The following is a 20555-nucleotide window of genomic DNA, read 5'->3' on the forward strand; positions in this document are numbered from 1 at the left end:
GTCAGAGTTGCTCAAAACTGGGGTGTCGCTGAAGCAGCTTCAGGTGGAGACCCAGACACTGTCAAGGTCCTCCAGAGGGAGTTGCTCCTTAATTAGAGTGTAATCCAGACAATCTTAAAAACAACCCAGACAGGGGTTCTCCCTCATTCCTAAACTGTACCTGTAACAAGCATAGAGAGGAAACGCCTACCTAGCATATGATTAACACCGGCAAACGAAGTCCTACCCAAACACTTCCTCCTATGCTTTTCCCCTCGCTCTTATCTTTATTGGCTTCCTGAAATGCCTTTTCTGCAAAGGCAGACTCTGTTCTAAATCTCTGTCGATGAATACAATTACCACGTCTGCTTCTTCCACAAGGTGAAAATGAATCACAAGACACAAGATATTAACTTCTCCGCCCCGCCATAGGCAGCCTATCTTCATCTCTAAATGATGCAACCCCCCTCCCATAAAATAGAAGGTGACAGCTTTATTCTTCAGTCCAAAGTACTTAGCATTGTGGAGAGACATCTGCTGCAGATGAAATTCGGGTATTTGGAACATTAATACTTTGAAATGTCATCTTCTTCACCACCTGGAGGCCCGTGAGTCCATGTGTGGATGTTCCCACCTTGTTATGCCTTGCAAGCCAATGAGCACTCAGTTCACAGTGAAACAAGTTGTAAGCTCTGCTGTCTAGATCCAGACATCCACACTGTGAGGGACAGGGCTTCGATTTGACCATCCAGAGCCTCTCGGTACCCTCCACTTCACCTCCCTGCATCATTGTCCACCCTTCCACAGACATGTCCCATATGTTAGGTCCTACAGTAATCTCTACAATAGAATTCACTAAGGAATAAGAGTTGGTTTTTTTTTTTTTTCTCACCCAGGGCTCATGAATGGGCTTCAGAAGTTGTGTATATCCCTCCAAGATCATAAGCAAGATCCTGTGTGTGAAGTTTGTTTTATTATTTATTTATTTATTTTAGAGTCCTAAATCAATTTCCCTTCCCTCCTCTCCCCCACTCCCGTGTGTGTGAGTTTTGTCATTTTCATCAAGCCCTGAATCAAAGAGGTGAAGCATCAATGCAAATCTAATACTACCATCTCACAGGCCTTCCCATTGTCCATATTCACATGAAAATATCACCAAGAACTGGCAGATATTTTGTCTAGTTTTAGTTTTGTCTCCAGCTTTGCTGGTCCCAATCCTAACCCTCCCTGGTCAACCTCTGTTCAAGCTACCTTCATCTCAACAGCTAACTGAGAAGAGTCTCCCGACTGCCTCCCATGGTGTACCCACCCTCCTGCAGTCTGCTCCCCACAGAGAGCCAGCTCATCTCTCCGGATCTCTAATCTGATCATTTTGATGCTTTTGCACAAAACCCTTCAATGACTTCCCACAGCTCTGAGTGTAATAGCAAGCCATGAGTAGTCACGTGAGTGTCTTCAGCCACAGTGCGTCACTCTCTATTTTTTGCCTGATGAACCCTGTTATATCTAACTTCTTTTCCAGCTTCGAGTTCTCCATTTCATCTCCCAACCCTGGCTTTGTACACTTTCTGTATTTCCAAGTTTACCAAGCTGTGCTATAATGGTAAATTCAACTTACCCCTTTCCCCAACTTTCCTAACTGGGTCAAATCCTATATCTGTGAAACAGTGCGCTTCGTGAACATCTACGTTCTCTGTCCAAGTCAGACGTATACATTATGTAGGAGTCATTGATTAACACTTATCATTTATCCTTTAGTGAAGCTAATTGTCATTATAACTTTAAGGTTTAACAGAATAGCAGCCACAGGGGCAATCGGGGCTTGATAACTACTCAGTGAACAAATGAATGTTCAAACAGGCAAATAAGTATGTGGCCAATGGTGTAACAGAGGAGAAGGTGCAGCTCTCTGAGGGTGTAGAACGGGCACATTTTCTCTGCACACCAGGCAGAAAGGGCTGCACCTCAATCATCTCAAGGGGACAGTTCAGAGACTATAATGTACTACATGGAAGCAGTGGATGTTGACTAAGTGCATGTCACAGAAGCTCACTCTGCATGGAGAGCAAAGGGAGGCCCCAGGAGGACTTGACTTTTGACATCAGTCATAAAGGAAAACTGAAAGTACTCGGATCAAACAGAGAAAGAGGCAGGCACAGAATCTTTCAAGTCCAAGGAACGGCAAGTGTCAGGCATGCAGCCACTGGAGAGGAAACGCTCTGCAGGCTTAAAGGAGGTTCAGAGGAACGGACATCGTGCTGTCTGCTTGGATGCTCCTTCTGGGAGCGAAGAGCTGTTTCCCCGGCTGCTGAGCCCACAGAGACAAGCACTCCCAGCTCTCAGTCCTCAGGAGTCGCAGCTGTACAGGACTTCACTTGAGGTCATGTTATTCCAAGGGCATCCCCACCCACTAGCTGAGACTGGGGTGGTCATTTGGCTATTTGGGTTTAACAGGGAAATGTTGGTGCCTTCTTACTTTAGAGCTCTGGGTGGGCATGGCACGGGCCACCAGGGATCCAGTCACTTAAACTTTGCCTCTGTGTCTTCTCAACACTTAAAAGTTGTTGATCTCCACAGTAACGATTCAGTGTCAGTTTCTTAGTGAACCAGACTGCCTACCTGGGACAGGCCACTGAAGAGGATTTAGGCAGAGGTATCCACCCATGGCATACTGACTAAGGAGACAGAATGAGGGATGGTGAGACAGTGAACCTATGTTAACTCCCAGAAATGAGAGGGAGGGAGGGAGGGTGGGACAGAGGGAGGGAGGGAGAAAGGGAGGGAGGAAGGGAGAGAGAGAGAGAGATGCTAGTTTAGCTTATAGTGAGAACATTGGAAATCAGACCCTTTCATAGGCATCTTCATGGAAGTGAACATCAGATGATAACTGGAAGGCTCTTGTGGCATCAAAATAGGTAAACAACCAGCAAAGAATCATACCAAAGGAATGGACATCAAATATTAAAACTTAAATTTTTCTGCCTGATATAGCCAGCCATCAAAGTTGCCAATGAACATTCTTATGTTAAACACATGAAGCCTCAAAGATGATCAGAAACAAAGGTATACATTTGAAGGAAAGGAAGCAAATTTCATTCAGAAGAATGGGGCAGGAATATAATTCTTTTAACAAATGTTTGTTTAATGGAGTCTATTTGTGAGCCCCTAGAGGAGAGGCTGGGAAACACGTAAATAAAGCTTTGCAAATATCATGTTAAGAAGCAACTACATCCTTGGTGACTTTTACTATAAACAGTGTTGCTGAGTTCAGCACAGTCTTGCACATCAGCCCTACTCCAATGCCATTCAATGGCATTTGATGCTGTGTGTTACTTCTGAACTGGTTATCCTGAGTGGTTATAACCACTCAGGCTTTCATCATTTATTACCACATAATACAGAGTACTGGTGCTGCTCTGACCCCTCACTAATCATGTAACCTTGAGTAAATTACACATCTGTCCAATGGGGACAATTATACCAATGTCTAGGTATGCACTGTGATACTGTGCATCTGCTAGTATACCACCTTTATTCCAAGCCATTTTGTTATACCAGATAAGGGTGAGGAGGACTGCAAAGAAGTAATTGTCTAAAGACAAGACCAGCACTGACTACATCATTTGGGAGACTCAGAAGAAAAGTGCAATTGAGAGGGTCCTCGTTCAAATATTATTAAAATTTTCAAGGTGAATAAGGCAGAGTCCTGGGGCTGGCACGGGAACCCTGAGTGTGAGGCCTTTTGCAGCTGCTTAGATTGAACACTAGGATGCTGGTCTTGGATCTGAATTCCCTATTCTTATACCTCAATGGATGTTGGTTCCTCAGTATCTCCAGAATGATGAATGTGTGCTATGACAAGCCTAGTTGTAGAGCTAAAACACATGCTTGTTCTTTGGTGGTTGTATATTATAGACTATCCACTAATCTTAACAACTTCTTTTTTCTGTGAATAAAATCATATGTGTAGTTCTTTGACTTCAGATATTCCAGAGAGAGAGAGAGACTCTTTCCATGTACCTGCTTCCTCAACACCAAAGGACATAACTGTATATCACAGATGTCATTTCTTTGGCCTTTGGAAAAGTGAGTCAAGTTTCTGCCAGAGTCTGAACTCCATCCTCGTTATGTCCACATGGCACAGTAGATATTACCACCTTTATTACACCTGGAGCAAGGAAGAACACATTGTTCAAAATTTCCCAGCAAATAAGTAGCAGGTCCAAGATTCAGACTTTAGCCTTTGGGCCTCAAGGTCCACACTCGTTCAATAATGCCTTAATAAATGTGTGTTTCTTCCAGCTCTCTTCTGCAAGACTTGCCCCAACCCTTTGAAATGAATAATTGTTTAGTGAATAGAAAAACCTGCTTTTCTGCACCCTGGTAGGAGTGAATGCTCCCTAATTCAGTTCGGGCATGTCAGGCTAGAGGCAGAATAACACATGAGCTTGCATGTCTGACGTGAGCTCCAGGAGTTCTGATTGTCATATAGTGAAGTCTCGGGGCTGCCATTGCTAGACTGCAGCTGCCCAGATGTGAGCCTCTGTGGAGGGAATAAGGGAAAACAAAGGTCATATTAGAGTGAGTGATGGACATAATTAACATTACTGTCAACGAAAAGCTCAGTTGCTGAGAAACAAACGAACCAGCAGCGGGCTTGATGTTGAAACTAAATGGTGTTGTGTTGCTCAAATATCTACTTGTTTTGAAAGAAGATAAGACAACTTCTTTATTAATTCATACAAGATGTCACTTGAGAACACTATGCAAAATATATGGTAAATCTCTCTCTCTCTCTCTCTCTCTCACACACACACACACACACACACACACACACATTTTCTTTTGTATCTAGCTTTTTCATTCCCACTGAAGAGTTTTTGAGGTCTTTCATAGCCCAATCCTAATTTCCCTTCCTATTATCAAACTCTCCATTCTCAACTCAATTATCAAAATCGTAACCCATCATTCCAGAGGCAGCTCTACCTAGGTGACAAGTCTTTCCTGTCTCCAGATCAGACATCCAGGTCATAAAGGGGCATGGTTCTGGTGATAGATGATGAGAAGCATCACGTGTTGCCAACATTTATCCAGACATGTTTCTCCTAAGTTGCTTCTCACAAATTCATTCCACTTGAATTAATCACTCTCAGTCCCTTCTTCAGGGAGTGAATATGCCCCTGTGTCTAGCTTTGGATTCAACGTCATACAGGACACTATAATTTTCCCAGCCCTGGAAAGTTCAAAGTATCTGATGCACCACAAAATAGACACACTAGCCTATTCACTGCCAAACTCTGGTATCTATGAAAGTCTCATCACCATATTGCAATTGTTCAACTCTGCCCCTCCTTATGTGCTTGGCATATTGTTTTTTAACAAAGTGGGTCCTCAGTGAATACTAGATAATCTGATTTGCATCTATCAGAATTGCTTAGGATGATCACCCATGTGTCAGTTTGCCTGGCAGTTGGTGCTTCTTGGAAACAGAGTCAAGCTGATTATTTGAGAACACAAGCATCTTACCAGACTGCAGAAGGGGTGCAAGAAGAAATATGTTCTGGATTAACACAGATGCTGCTCTGTTAAATTATTTAAGAATTAAAAATTATGTAGGAGGTGTGATTGACGGAGCCTCGAAATGAAAGGACAACTCTGTGGGTCTGTTTCCTGTTGACTGAAATTCATCTGGCCCATTTTGCTGAAGTAGAGCTATTAATCTTGACTTTTGGAAACGTATGCCAATAATAATAAAGTACTGCCTTTTGGTAAATTACAATGTGCTGTGTGTTTGCTGAGCCCTTGCAGATATTATCACATTAAATCATCTCAACAGCCTCAGAAGTAAAAAAAAAAAAAAAAAAAAAAATTGTCATTGTTGTTATTGTAATATTCCCACTCTGTATTCCTCTTTGGAGATGGGGCCTCAGAGAGGCATGATAATTTGCCTAAAGTTGCAAAGCAAGTCATTGGAAGAACTGGATTTAAATCCAGACCTGTAGCTCACAAGCCAATGCTTAAAATAAGCTTAATTCAATAAGGTAAATGGAAGTTTCTTGGATTATGGAAGGTTCTCCCCTCCCATTAAATAATATCTACCCTATTCATTCTGTAAATGATGAAAATGAGATTTGAAGAAAAGATGAAATGTTAGGCCTTAAAACATCATAACTGCAACAGATATGTAAATTCATACAAATTTTTTATATCCAGCTGCTAACAAAGCCATTTTTGTTAATAACAGCATGATTCAGATTTAATTTGTACACTACCCAATTCACTCAGCCGAAGTTGCAATCCAATGGTTTTTAACATATTCACATGCTACATGTCCATCACCATAAGTGAATTGAAGAGCACTTCCATCACCTCACAAAGGAGCCCTGTATCCAGATCCATATCTTGGGCACAAAGCATCGCTTACAGCTCCAGCCCAGCAGTCTCACTAACACACTGGTCTGACACTGAACTAGGCGGGCCTTGAATTTGCCATCCTCCTGATTCATGCTTTCAAATGTCTGAGATTGTAGGGCTGAATCATCAGGCCAGGCCAGATATCTAACAATGGGTCTGTACAATACACAGTTTCTGTTGCTGGCTTCTTTCACTTAGCATCACGTATGGTTTTTGAGTATGTCAAGGTTACCTCACTCAAGGCTGCAACAAGGAATGACTTGGAAGGAGACATTTTCCAGGTTTCCATTAGCCTGAAAACAGGAACTATTCAAAATAAAAATGAAACCCAAGCTAAAGCAAAGTTCTTTGTATGCATTATGGGATAATGTATGCCTTGCCCACACACAGGAAAACTCATGCTTTGTGGTCCTGAACCTAATCATTTCAGATGTAAACTTACATGATGATACAGATTTTATAGAAGTAATTAACTTAAAAATAAGACCATTAAAGTGGGTTCTAATTTAATACAACTGGTCTTATAAGAATTGGAAGCTCAGATACACACACACACACACACACACACACACACACAGGGTGGGAAGGTACAATGCTGTGTGTGGACTGGTGCCTTGCTGCCACAATCCATGGAACTATTGGAAATTAGACAAGAAATGATCCATAAATTCCAACATTTAACTTTCTAGTCTTCATAATTGTAAGATAAATTTCTATTATTTAAGCCATCCATTCTGGGGTATTTTTGTCATAGTAACATTAGAAAACTGATACAGTATTGAAATATAGCTTCTATTGTAGTGATATTTTGTTTGTGTTTTAACAAATAAAGTTTGCCTAGAGAGCAGAGAAACAGAGCGGCGAGGCACTAGAGAGTTCAGACGAAAGGGGTGATCCTGTTCTCAGACTGCATCCTTAGACTGACTGCCTAGATTGCACCACACTTCAGATTGACTGTCTCAGGCTGTACTGCTGTCTTCAGACTGTGTTGAACTTCTGTCTCTACCTGCCTTATACTCCTCTCTCTGCCCAGCCTTATCACCCCTGTCTCCACTTCTCTAGTGCTGGGATTAAAGGCATATTTTGTGTGAGCTCTGTTTCTCTTTTAGACTGGGTCAATTTCATGTAGCCCAAGGTGGCCTTGAACTAATAGAGATCTGTCTCTGAGTCCTGAGATTAAAGGTGTACATTAAAGACTGCCTGGTCTTTAGTGACTTGACTCTGCACTCCGACCTTCAGGCAAGCTTTATTTGCTAAAACACAAACAAATATCACTACATGCTATATGACTTCCCCAGTCATTCTTTTCCTAGCAAGACTATTGCCACCACTGTGTCCCTTCTCATTGGTTTCTCTAAAAATCAAATGTTTGATTTATTTTTCTGAGTCCTAGCCTTTCTCTACAGCCTTCTTAGACAATGGTGTACTATCCAGGCAAATGCACAAAATGTGCAAACCAGTATTCTAGAAATCATCATGTAGACTTCTTCATAACCACACTTTCCTAAGACACACACACACACACACACACATACAGGGGCTATTCTTTCTAACAAGCCTTTGAGAAAAGTAATCTTAATACTATTTCATGGGCTCAGATGTTTAAAATTTAAGTATGAAAATTCTTCATGTTGTCACCAAATATTATCAAAACCTGAATAAACAAAATAGAACAATCACAGATTCTAAATGCCTATAGCCACTCCAATTACAATATCAGGTTACACGATTCATACATACTGTTTTAAAGACTAATATGTCATGACAACTCATAACTTAGTATAGAAATGCAGGGCTGCTTCCCCTTCTTTATTTGCCCAGACCGTTGCCATTTGAGGGAACTACAGAAGGCCAGTGTGCCTTGTCTATTCACACACTACACTGCATGTCACTCCGCAGCCTAATCTAGTGCTGGGATTTTTAAGTACCTTTTTATGGTTTTCCAGGAATGTTCTCAAGTCCTTTGGCTCTGAACACTATATTTTTCCTCCCTTATAAATGTGTTCATGGCTTTGCCAAACATTAATCTCTTGAAATGTCTTTCTATGCAGAGATTTTTGCCAATATACATACAAAAAAATGTTTCCTACAAACATCTAATGGAAGTGATCAGTTACATAATAGTAAGAGCCATCCTTTCCTGCATAAGAATTGGAATTTTCAAGCCAAGAGTCCGTTTCCTGGAAAAAGAAAATCCTGGAAAAATACTTAAAGGTTGAAGTTCATCCTAGGTAAACATACCACTATGATTATCTGTTGATGTATAACCCAAAAGCCTGAAAATAACAGTAAGAACAATAAGAATGACTTAGCTCTTCTTATTCTCCTAGTCCTCTGAATAAATTGGGCTCAGATGATGGACTTTCTTGTGACTGTTGACAGTCGGTGGTTGGGTAACACTGACTCCAAAGTTGTCTTTGAAGCCCAAGATGAGTCCCTCACATGGCACTTGATGTCAGCAGCTGAATAGAAGCAAACTGTGTATGTATGTGTATACCTATGCTCGTGTGTGTGTGTGTGTGTGTGTGTGAACATAGAGAAAGAACTGGGGGAGACAATATCAAAATTTTAATTGTTCTTATCTTTGGATGACAAAATTAACTAGATATTTATAATTTCTCCTACATTTAAAAATGTTTCTGATGAGAATTATGCTTAGACTCAGACTCCCAGACACATAAGGAGGAGGAAAAAGAAGAAGAGAAAGAAGTATTTATGTGAATGTCAGACAATTTGATCGAATTCTAAATACAAATATAGTAAGACTGTTTTTGTTGTTATGTTGTTTCTTGGTTTGTGTTTGTCTGTTTTTGTTGTTTGTTATATTTGCTTGTTTACTATTTTCTAAGCATATAAAGGATGAAATCTATTGCATTTCTGAGTTTGAAATGACCATTCATGAGATTTTTTCATTCACATACTATTGACAAGTAGATGTAAAGACCAGAAAGGATCTAAGCACCCATCTTTGAGAAACTCCCTCCCTTAAGCCCTCATATTTTTCTTCCTGATTTCCCATAGTATAGTACATCTCTAGTAATTCTTTCACTCCCCATTTATGTCAGGGTATTTTTATCTTCAGCATACCACATGTTCCTTTGAAGCAATGCTCACACTTGTCCATGCCTTGGTCCTATTCTGAGTCATTGACTACCAATACCTGTTGCCTAGCTGCTGTCTGCTGACTACACAGCATCTCCATCATATTGTCGCTGCCAGATAGACCTCAGACTCAGCTAGTGTCAAATGTTGAGCTAGCATCGCTGTTCCTTCTTTCCTGAGTGTCTCTATAGCTTCTGGCAAATACCATGATGTGCCATGCTCCATGGAACATGTAGACAGCCAGTCATGAGGAGCAAATGCATCTGTCTGCCCATGGGATCATACATAAGGTTCACTGAAGAGCCTTTTCTGTAACTGCATTTCCACATGAAGCCCTTCTCAGTACTACGGCCTCAAGCAGAAGGGCATGACCTACATACAGGAGGTGAGTTATCAGCTGAAAATGGTAACAGTATGAACACAGCTTGGAAACAGCAGAGAAGAATGTTCTAGACTCTGGGTTAAGCAGGGCTGAATCTAAATTTCTACTTATGAAATGTCTTGCATGTCATGCGGAGTGACATCAGTGCATTGTGTGACTAAGCAAGGCACACTAGCCTTCTGTAGTTCTTTCAAATGGCAACGGTCTGGGCAAATACAGAAGGGGAAGCAGCCCTGCATTTCCCTTTGCTCAGTTGCAATTTCTTTTCTGTTAAATGAGCAATTTCTACATCTATGTAGAAGTAGCAAACTAGACCACCTCTTAAGAATATGGCTGTATTTAACTGATATTTTAGTGGTGACATAGTCTCTGGTTGTCCACAAATCCAAGGTCACTGCTCCAATTTTCATCTATCCAAACTGAATCGCTTATCCCCTGCTGCCTTTTAGAAACAGTCTTCCCCTGGAGTTCTTAGGGAGCCACCTTTAGAGAGTCTGTAAGGTTCTGTGGTGGGGAACTCTCCACCTTATAGATTCTTGCCTACTTGTGACCCACATACACATTCTCTTCCCCCTTTCTGAAATCCATCTCTGCTAAATTTTCCTGAAGGAGGTTCTCAAATAGAACACCATTTCAAGAACTGGTACCTTAATCATGGTGTCAATTAGTACTTGTTGTAGCTACCCAACAAAAGACACCATTGACAAGACTTAGATGTATTTAGTATTAACTTTTCCTTAGAGACATAATACTTGGGCTGACATTAAAGGAAGGGTCTAGGTCTAGATTCTAGGTATCTGTTAATCTACACAATGTGTTTTAGTTTAGATTCTGCAGAAAGACAGAATTCTGGGGTAAAAAGGGTAGTCACGATGACAATCATAGTCTAGTGATTTGCAATGGTGGCCTGTGACTCTCTTGACCCAGTACCCACTCTTTTTGCCATGCAGCTTTGAAGTGCTTTCTTACAATGAGCCAGCAAGTTTAAATGGTGATAACAGAGGCACGAGGCAACAAATGTCAGAGTACAAAGTCATGCAAGATGCCACTTGCATAATGTTTGCCAGCATTCCAATGGCCAAAGAAGGCTGAATGGTCAAGTGCACGCTCAACAAGATAAATATAAAACCAGCATGGGTACAGCAGCTCCTAAGTACCAGCAAATTTGTGTACAGTGACCCAGAGAAGGAGATCAAAGCCATAGTAGTGCTGTATTCTACCAGGTCCTGTTTTCCTTCCCAGCCAACTTCTTCCCTCCTGAATAATAGCAACAGAATAAAGCGCCTGGAGGAGGATGCCTTTCATTTCTGTTTGTCAATCACTGTGATTTGAACAGATCACTGCTTCCTATTGGCCCTCTAATATTTTTCCTGGGGAGCTGTGGACACACAGATACTTGCTTTGAAATCATTGGAGTGTTATTAAGGATAAAGTTTTGATGAACACAGGGCCCTTACCAATGTTTTCAGTGGCTCCCATGACTCACCAATAAATCCCCAACTCTGTCTAATCTACCTAGGCACTTTCTAACCCCCAAAGTATATTCTGTCATATAGTGGGGCGATTTTTTTCAGGAACAGTTTCTCAACTAATCAGTTCTAAACTTCAGATGAGGGACTGTAGTTATCCATGGTCTTTCAGACAGGAAAGCTTTTAATGGGTATTTGACTTGGTGTTCAAATAAGACTTCAAACAGCTCTAGGATATAAGAAAGGAAATCCTCTCTAGAGAAGAATGCTCACTGCACAGGAGACCGAGTCTGCTTCTTGCCATGACAGGACATTGGATCCGTTATTACATTTTCCTCTGAGTACTGATGGTCATAATTTCATGGTCACTGGGGAAAATGAAATTCAAAATAGGAAGGAAAAAAGCAGTGGTAAAACTCACAAGGAAATGACATTAAAATTATTTAAATTAGAATCTTTGAATGTTCCATAACTGCCATGACCAGACCTATGGCAATAGAATTTAATAGGGTTTCCTCCATATTAAAGTTAATGAAGTAAATTTTTTCTTTGTAAAATTACATTCAAGTCACAACCTTATTTAAATTGCCTGCAAGTATTTAAACTAGAAGCAATGCTGTTGAGTAGAAATGCTTCAGATGAGACTAATGAATGTTTAGTCATAGAAATTAGCTTTAGAAATAAAATGTCAAAGGTACTAAGACATCACCATACCCATTTTACAGCATGCATTGTGGAGTCCAAATAATTTATACAAACTAGACAGTTATGAAGCAAATATTTTAAACACAAGTGAAGCAAAATATATCTATATGATTTGCACAACGTCCTGTCTGGTTACTCATGGAGCAAGCTAGCAGTTTCATTGACTGCCCCAGGCTCTGCAGATATGAATATCTCAAGGAACAATATTGAAGGGAAGGGAACTTTCACCAAAGGCAAAACTAGACAAGATTTTCCCATATAAAAATTTGTCAGTTACCAATACAATCTGGCACCATTACAGAAATGCTGATTTCTGTCTTCTGTCACCGAATCAAGATTATCAGCCACCCAAACCTGTTGCTCTATGGGAGACTGAAAGCTCATGTGGCCCAGCAAAGGAGACACACAACTTACAAAGTAAGCATTTCACTGTTTGAAGAAAAATTGAAAATACTGGTAGAGGAGGCCAAAGATCAAGGGGTACATTAGCCGTGCAGCCTTCTACAAGGGGGCAGGTGGTCCTCTCCCAGCCAGTGTCTGGAGGTATTTCACTGAATACAATTCTATTTCCCATTTAGTCTTCTGCCTAATTTTCCCCGAGACTCCTGTTATACACTAACGATGATCCTAAGCAAGTTAGCAGATATTCTGAAGATCAATCAGTTTAACACTGTAACTCTAGGATCTGTAGAGCTATGGTTCCAGCCGGCCTTCCTAGACAGGGACGTTGGGAAACTTGGGCAAGAAGAAAAATAGACTTTGACTTAAATCTGTCTTAATTCCTGTGCTGGTTAATTTTATGTCAATTTAGCACAAGCTATACTCATCTGAGAAGAAGGTATCACAATCAAGAACATGCCTCCATATGAAAAGACTGTAGGAAGCCTGTAGGGCATCTTTTAATTGGTGAGTGATGGGAAAGAGTCCACTCTGAGTGGTACTATCCTTGGGGATGGGCCTGGGGTCTGTAGGAAAACAGGCTGAGTAAGCCATGGAGCAAGCAAGTAAGCAGCACTCCTTCTAGGCATCTCTGTCAGCTCCTGCCTCCAGGTTCCTGTCTGACTTACACTGATGATGAACAGTATGGTGGTTTGAAAGGAAATGACTCCCCAAAGAGAATGCCACTATTAAGGGTTATGGCCTTGTCAGGGTAAGTGTAGACATGTCAGAGGAAGTGTGGTCTTGTTGGAGGAAGTGTGTCACTGTGGGGGCAGGCTTTGTGGTCTCTTCTCAAGTTTCACTGAATGTGACTGCCAGTGTATCAATCAGTAGGCTTCCTGCTGCCTTCTGGCCAAGATATAGCCAGCATCACATCTGCCTGTACACCTCCACGCTCCCTGTCATGATAATGGACTGAACTTCTGAAATTGTAAGCCGCAACCTCAATTAATGTTTTCTTTGTAGGAGTTTCTGTGGTCATGGTGTCTCTTCACAACAGTAAGAACCTAACTAGGGTTGAACAGAGATGTAGAAGTCTAAGCCAAACAAACCCTGTCTTCCTGAGTTACTTAGGTCATGGTGTTTTATCACAGCAATAGAAATCCTAAGACATTCTTCCATCTAATATTTATAATTTGATTTGGGATTGTTTGGAAAATACTACAAAATAAAAGTATTACCTGGGCATGATGACACATTCCTAAAATCTAAGTGCTCAGGAGACAGAAGCAGGCAGATCATCCAAGAGTTCAAAGCCAGCCTTATAAGGAGAATGAGTTTCAGGCTAGCTACAATATAAAGTAACAAAATGAGACCCTAGCTAGAGAAGCACAAAATAAAAAAAAATTCTTGAGAGAAGATGCCCTTGAATGGCACTGAGTCATCTCTGGAAAGCATCTGACCAACCTCACTATTTTACAGATAAAAAGGCAAAGGCCCAGAGAGATGAAGCAACTTGACCAAAATTTCCCAGCAAATTACCACCAGAATAAACGCAAGAAGTAAGTTCTCACCATCTCTAACCCTTTCCTTCTCACTGGTCCACACACAGGTCCTCAGTGGCATTTTTACAGGGAATGTTGGCTTTATAAGTCACCTCCTTGACCTTGACACCAGAGGGAAAGAAAACAAGAACATCCCACCACGAATGCCCTCTCAGTCTAAACCAAAAGACATTCCTGAAAACAAAGACAAAAATGTAATCCAATGGGACAAAGGCCTCAGTAGAGGCTTCTTCCAGGAGACAGAGGAAAAGAGCAGAAACCCTTTTGAGGATATAGGTCTTGGGGATCCCCCCAAAATGATAAAAACATAATTTTGAAAGCCAAAGCATGTGGTTCTGGTTTTGGAGTCAATTATACAATGAAGAGATTGTGGAGTCTCCCTCTATAGCTAAGGAAATCTGCTGAGGCCAGAAGTGTGTCAGGGGTGTCTGTGCATGGAGACCATTTCTTGAAGCTGCGAAGATGAAACCTGGATTGTGTTGGAGACACCAAGGTCTTAGAGATACCAGAGTCATTGGATACTTGCTAAGGAAAGCTAAAGACTTTGTAGTCAACAAAGATGAAAAGATTGGAGATCTGAAAAGTCCTTTGACACCAGGCATGGGGATGAAGAATGTGGGCTTTGCCTTGCTGGGTTTTGGTCTTACGTTGTTAACTATATTCTCGCCATGTTCCCTCTCCTATCTTTTGGAATGACAATGTATATTCTGTGCCACTGTGTGTTTGAAGTATGTGATCTGCTTTTTAATTTTGATTTTATAGAGGGTTAAAGTTAAGAGATTGCCCCCTTTGGACTTTAAACCGTGTTGAGACTGTGATAGACGCTGGGGACCTCTGAAGTTAGACTGAATATGTTTTTGCATTATGTGGCTTCAAACCAATGGGATCAGGAAATGGAATGTGATGATTTGAATAGGAATGGCCCTCACAGGCTCATATATTTGAATGCTTAGTCATCAGGGAGTGGAACTCTTTGATAGGATTAGAAAGATTAGGAGGTATGGTCTTGTTGAAGGAAGTATGTCACTGGGGGGGGGGGGGGGAGAAGGTCTCCAAAGTCTTTGCCAGGCCTAGTCTATCTATCTCTCTGTCAGTGGATCCAGATGTAGAACTCTCAGATATTTTGTCAGGATCACATCTGCCTGCATGCTGCCGTGCTTCCCACCATGATGGTAATGGACTAACCTCTAAAACTGTAAGCCAGCCCCCATTAAATGCTTTCTTTTATAAGATTGCCTTGTTCATGGTATCTTCTCACAGAAATAGAACAGTGACTAAGACAAGCAGTAAGTATAATCTTAACTGCTGAGCCATCTCTCTAGCCCCTGACTTGGTTGAAAATGGGTTGCTGAAACTGTAGAAAGCAAGGCTGTGCACACAGAAAGAGTGTTCTGTTTCTCATCGCGTAACTAAGAAAAGCCATTCTTTCTTAGCACTGGTTGGTAAAGAACACAGCTTGGATGATACTCTTCTCTGAAACCACTCTGTATACTTCCTGCTCCATTCTTCCCCTTCAATAGCTTTCTTAGATTCCTAGTCCTTGTTGTAATAAGAGCGGCGGGGCTGCATCCCCGGCACCTGGCTGCCCGCATGGCTTTACCTAAAATAATTACATGGAAACTGTATTCTTTTAATCACTGCCTGGCCCATTAGTTCCAGCCTCTTATTGGCTAGCTCTTACATATTGATCTAACCCATTTCTAATATTCCGTGTAGCACCACAAGCTGGTGGCTTACCAGGGAGGATCTTAACCTGCGTCTGTGTCCGGCGGGAAAATCATGGGGACTCACTGACTCGGCTTCTTTCTCCCAGCATTCTGTTCTGTTTACTCCACACACCTAAGGGTTGGCCTACCAAATGGGCCTAGGCAGTTTCTTTATTAATTAACCAATGAAAGCAACAGATTAATACAAGACCCACTTCCATCAAGTCCTGACATCACTTCCACGGTGCCCCACCTTAGACCTTCTTACTCGCATCTATCTAGCTGTTGTTGGCCCTTTGCCAGACTGAAGTCGCAACATGCTTTTGTTTTTTCTCAGCACTCACCCTGCTCGCTCATCTTCTGTTGGCACCATCCACCCCCCTTCACATATGCACCCCAAACTTGGCAAGAGCTGTTTCTTACAAGTGAAAACCAAACAGAGAGACATTTGGACAATAGGATAGCAGCAAGAAATCGTGTTGCCGTGTACTACCTGGAAATCACAAACAGAACCCGACGTATCTTCAAAACAACGTCAGCTTCCAGCAATTTTCTAGAATAATAATTAGGTCTCCACAGGGGAGAGGGTGGGGAGAGTTTTTGCTTTTCCTTTCTCCCTTTGTAACTGGCTATTCTAGGTGGAGAAGCGGGATAAAATGACTGTAGCGGCATGATGTTGGCCCACTTTAAAGCTTCTATTATGAAACCCAGTTGCATAAGCTATAAGAGCAAATAACATATTCTCGGGAACAAATTCTAGTGAATCAGCTCATTTTAGATTCACATCTTCATCTGTCTCTGAAGTGGCTTATTTAAATTTTAATAGAAAATGTTGGATGTGGCGCTCCAGTGGAAGCAATGAAAATAACACTGTTTATCCCCAAGATAAAATTGTGTTGGGAGCTGAAAAAAAAAAGAAAGAAAGAAAAAATATGATGCTAATTTCTTGAAAACAAACCTTCTATGTCCCACTTCGCAGAAACTGGACAAAGCAATATAAACTCTCTATTGTGCTGCACCAAGGCACAATGGATTCTTTAGTGACTCACTCTCCTTTCATGTGTGGATTTTTAAAAGCAATAAGCTGAAATAGAAAAAATAACTTCCTTTTGGAGAAGTGAAAAAAACCTTACAAAACAAATGTTTGCCATTTTCTAGAAGAAGTTGGGGTGTAGGTAGATAGACTGCAGCATGGGGTAGCAGGAAGGTCTTGTAAATCAAAGATCAGGAATTAATACTAGCATTTTCCCTTCTTAAGGGTGTGATCATGGGAGGAGGAATTCATGGTGGTGGGGACACAAATGAGCCTCTCCAATGAAGAAACTGCATGGTGCTGTGACGAAGAGAAAACCTAGAATGTGGCAAGTCACTTGCTTAGTCCAGTCTTACCAAAGGTCAGTGATCTTCACTTATTTTTATTTATTTATTTATTTATTTATTTATTTATGGTTTATCAAGGCAAGGTTTTTCTGTGTTAGCCTTAATGATCCTTGGCTGTCCTGAAACTTACTCTATAGAACATTCTGGCTTCAAACTCAGAGATTCACCTGCCTCTGCCTCCTGAGTACTGAGATTAAAGGCATGTGCCACCATCACCCAGCTGATCTTCGTACTTTCTAGACTAAGATTTAGCTAACCAGAGCCCATGGGCCACATCTGGCCAGTTTCATGTGTTTGAAGACAGTTTCACTGGAGCATAGCCATGTCCATCACGCTACAGATATCTGTGGTTTATTTGGCATCATCATCGTATGATCCTGTGATTGCAAGAGACCATTTGGTTGGAGCCCAGCATATTTACTCCTCAAATTTTACTGAAAAAGTTTGCCAACTTTTGCTTCACACAGTTTTGAAATTTAGGATTCATATCAAGCAAACCCAACTTCTGCATCCTGTGAATGATCAGTTGCCAGATCCTGTGGATTCGGCTTCCAAATCACCTGTTAAGTCTTAATCTCACAATCCATTTCTGTAGCCACCACTATAGTTGTCACTATTACTGAAGTCATTTATACACACATACTCACACACATTCACCCTGCACATGCTATTCAAGTGAGATTTCTAAAATGCAAAACATGGCAAATTTCCGCCGGACGGAAATTTGGAGCACTTTGGAGGCAGACGCAGGCGGATCTCTGGGAGTTCGAGGCCAGCCTGGTCTACAAGAGCTAGTTCCGGGACAGGCACCAAAGCTACAGAGAAACCCTGTCTCGGAAAAAAAAAAAAAAAAAAAAAAAAAAGGCAAATTTCTACTTAGGACAACTCGCATGGGTTCTGTTACTTTTAGAATAGAATGAAAAATCTTGACCTTGGCCCTATTGAACCAATCTTCATTTAATATTCATTGTCCTGCTTAACTTTGGGGTTACCAACCTTCTTTCAGCCTTTCATTGAAGGAAGGCAGCTTTCTTAGGTCCAAAAAAAAAAAAAAAATACTCATGGGAAGATCCCTTCTCTGAGATGGAATTCTCCTTAGTCTTTACCCTCTCCAACTCAATAATGCTCACTCACTCCACAAGTCAGAGAATAACTGTCATCTGCTCAAGTAAACTAGCCTGGTTTTCCATTTCTCCCCCTCTCCTAGATCATGCTCTGACATATGCTCTGATAATAATCATATCAACTGATGATCATATTGTTCCTAGCTTTGTTTTTTTGACATTTTCCTCAAGAACTTCACTGTTTTTGTGGTTTCCTTGTTGTAGGCAGAGTTTTTGTTCCCACCCACCCACTAGTTCCCAAATAATGGACGTAGAGTGTTAATATAAATTATAAATGCTTGACCAGTAGCTCAGGCTTGTTACTAGATAATTCTTATATTTTATGCTAACCCATATTTCTTATCTATGCTCTGTCACGTGACTTGGTACCTTTTCTCTGTATGGCATGCCCATCTTGCTTTTCTCTGCATCTGCTGGGGACTCCTCTGACTCCACCCTTCTTCTTCCCAGAATTCTCAGTTTGGCGCTTCTGCCTAATATTACCCTGTCCCACGATTGGTCTGTCAGCTTCTTTTTCAAACCAATCACAGTGACATATATTCACACAGTGTGAAGGAATCTTTCACAGTTTGTTCTGTTTTGTGCATGTCTTTTGGCGGGAGGATAGAATGAAATTATGCTGTTGGCAAGCTCTGTGTTCCAACACATGGTCCATCCCTTTGATGCAGCAGCAAGCAGTAGCTAAGAGAGACAAAGCCCTGTAGCTTCTTTTTTTACTTACAATTTTTTTAGCAAACCTTTCAAAACTGTAGCTCAGTCTCAATCTATAAATATGTAAAATTTAATTTGCAATAGCACATCACAATCATACTATGCTGTGAGCCCAAGATTGCGCAATACATGGGAAACATTTTGAGTGTTACAGGAGGGCTTGCTATTTTGACTATGGAACATTGTCAACAAAGTTAAAGTAGAGGACTAGAGATGTAGCTCTGTGGTAGAGCAGAACACTCACTTGTCATATATGAGGCCTTGAGCTTGATTCCCAGCACAACAGAAAAATCACTTCTTCCCTTCAATCTCCAGCTGAGCATTTTGTGGGTATATAATTATCCGAAGTTTATAACTATATGCCAATAACTCTAGACAGCTTAAATTTCCTCCGAAACCCCCTATATCATATGTCTCTTTAATTTTGCAGTTGATGTTCATAATTCCTGGTCTCTACAGTGAATTCCCGTAGTCAATTAGAAGAAACTCTTTCCAAAGGAAATATGCACCCCAAAGCCAACTGCTCCTGTTTCTTTCCTTTCTCCAAAACAACCAAATAAAAACCAACTGCTCTTTTCTATGCACAATAATAGAACTGGGCAGATAGATAGATAGATAGATAGATAGATAGATAGATAGATAGATAGATAGAAGATAGATAGATAGATAGATAGATAGATAGATAGATAGATAGATGATAGATAGATAGATAGATAGATAGATAGATAGATAGATATGGATGGCTATAACTCTAAATAGCACTTACATATGCAATACTTTGTATATATAAGTCACTGCTTCAATATTCCTCAACATGTTGTTTACACTTTGGTGTGATGCTTGTATCGACTTTGTTTTTATATTTTTAGTAATATATTCATATCTTCTCAAAATTATCTTATCTATTAGAGATCAGCAAGGATGCCTTACTCACTTTGGAATGACCTAAATGCTTTGTCTTCTCTACAGGCAGTAGGTACTCATGAGATGCTTATTAATTTGCTCCCTGTGGTTAAAACATTTTCATGTCATCAGCACCTACTGCAACTCAGTAGGCTTTGGGGCAAATGTTTGTGGAACTGTGCCAAGATGAAACTTCATCTTTGGTATCAGTTCCTTGTCTTTTAGAATTACACTTGAAGAGCCAGTGGCAGTGCAATACAATGTGAAAGGGACAAGGCTTTGCCTCTTCTTAGGTCAGAGAGGAGGGCGAGGAGCTTGATTCTGAATACCAATGTGGGAATGAGTCAAGCAGACTGTGGGAAGTGGCCAGTTTGTGACAGCTAGAGAGGAAACTAAACTTATTTCTTAGTCCTCCCAGGGCCCGTGGAAGACCTCTGATTCCTAGCACATAGCCCTTGCCCTCAGCAAGGTAGTATTACAGCTCACCACCATGCCGCCCACTGCACTATTCCTTTATTTGTGAAAGTGTGGTCTTTCTGACACCTTGGGCATATATAGTACACAGGAGTGCCATGTGTGAGGCAGTGGCTAAGTGCTAAAGATACAACTAGAATGAACTGTCTGTTGGGAGTTCATATCCTAAGTGGCAAGGAGAGAGGTCCATAAAGAATGAGAGCCACAGATAACAAAATAATAGAGGCCAATGAATATGAAAAGTTGTTTATATAATATAAGTG

The sequence above is a fragment of the Chionomys nivalis genome, chromosome 6 (genome assembly GCF_950005125.1).
Source record: "Chionomys nivalis chromosome 6, mChiNiv1.1, whole genome shotgun sequence".
Lineage (NCBI taxonomy): Eukaryota > Metazoa > Chordata > Mammalia > Rodentia > Cricetidae > Chionomys > Chionomys nivalis.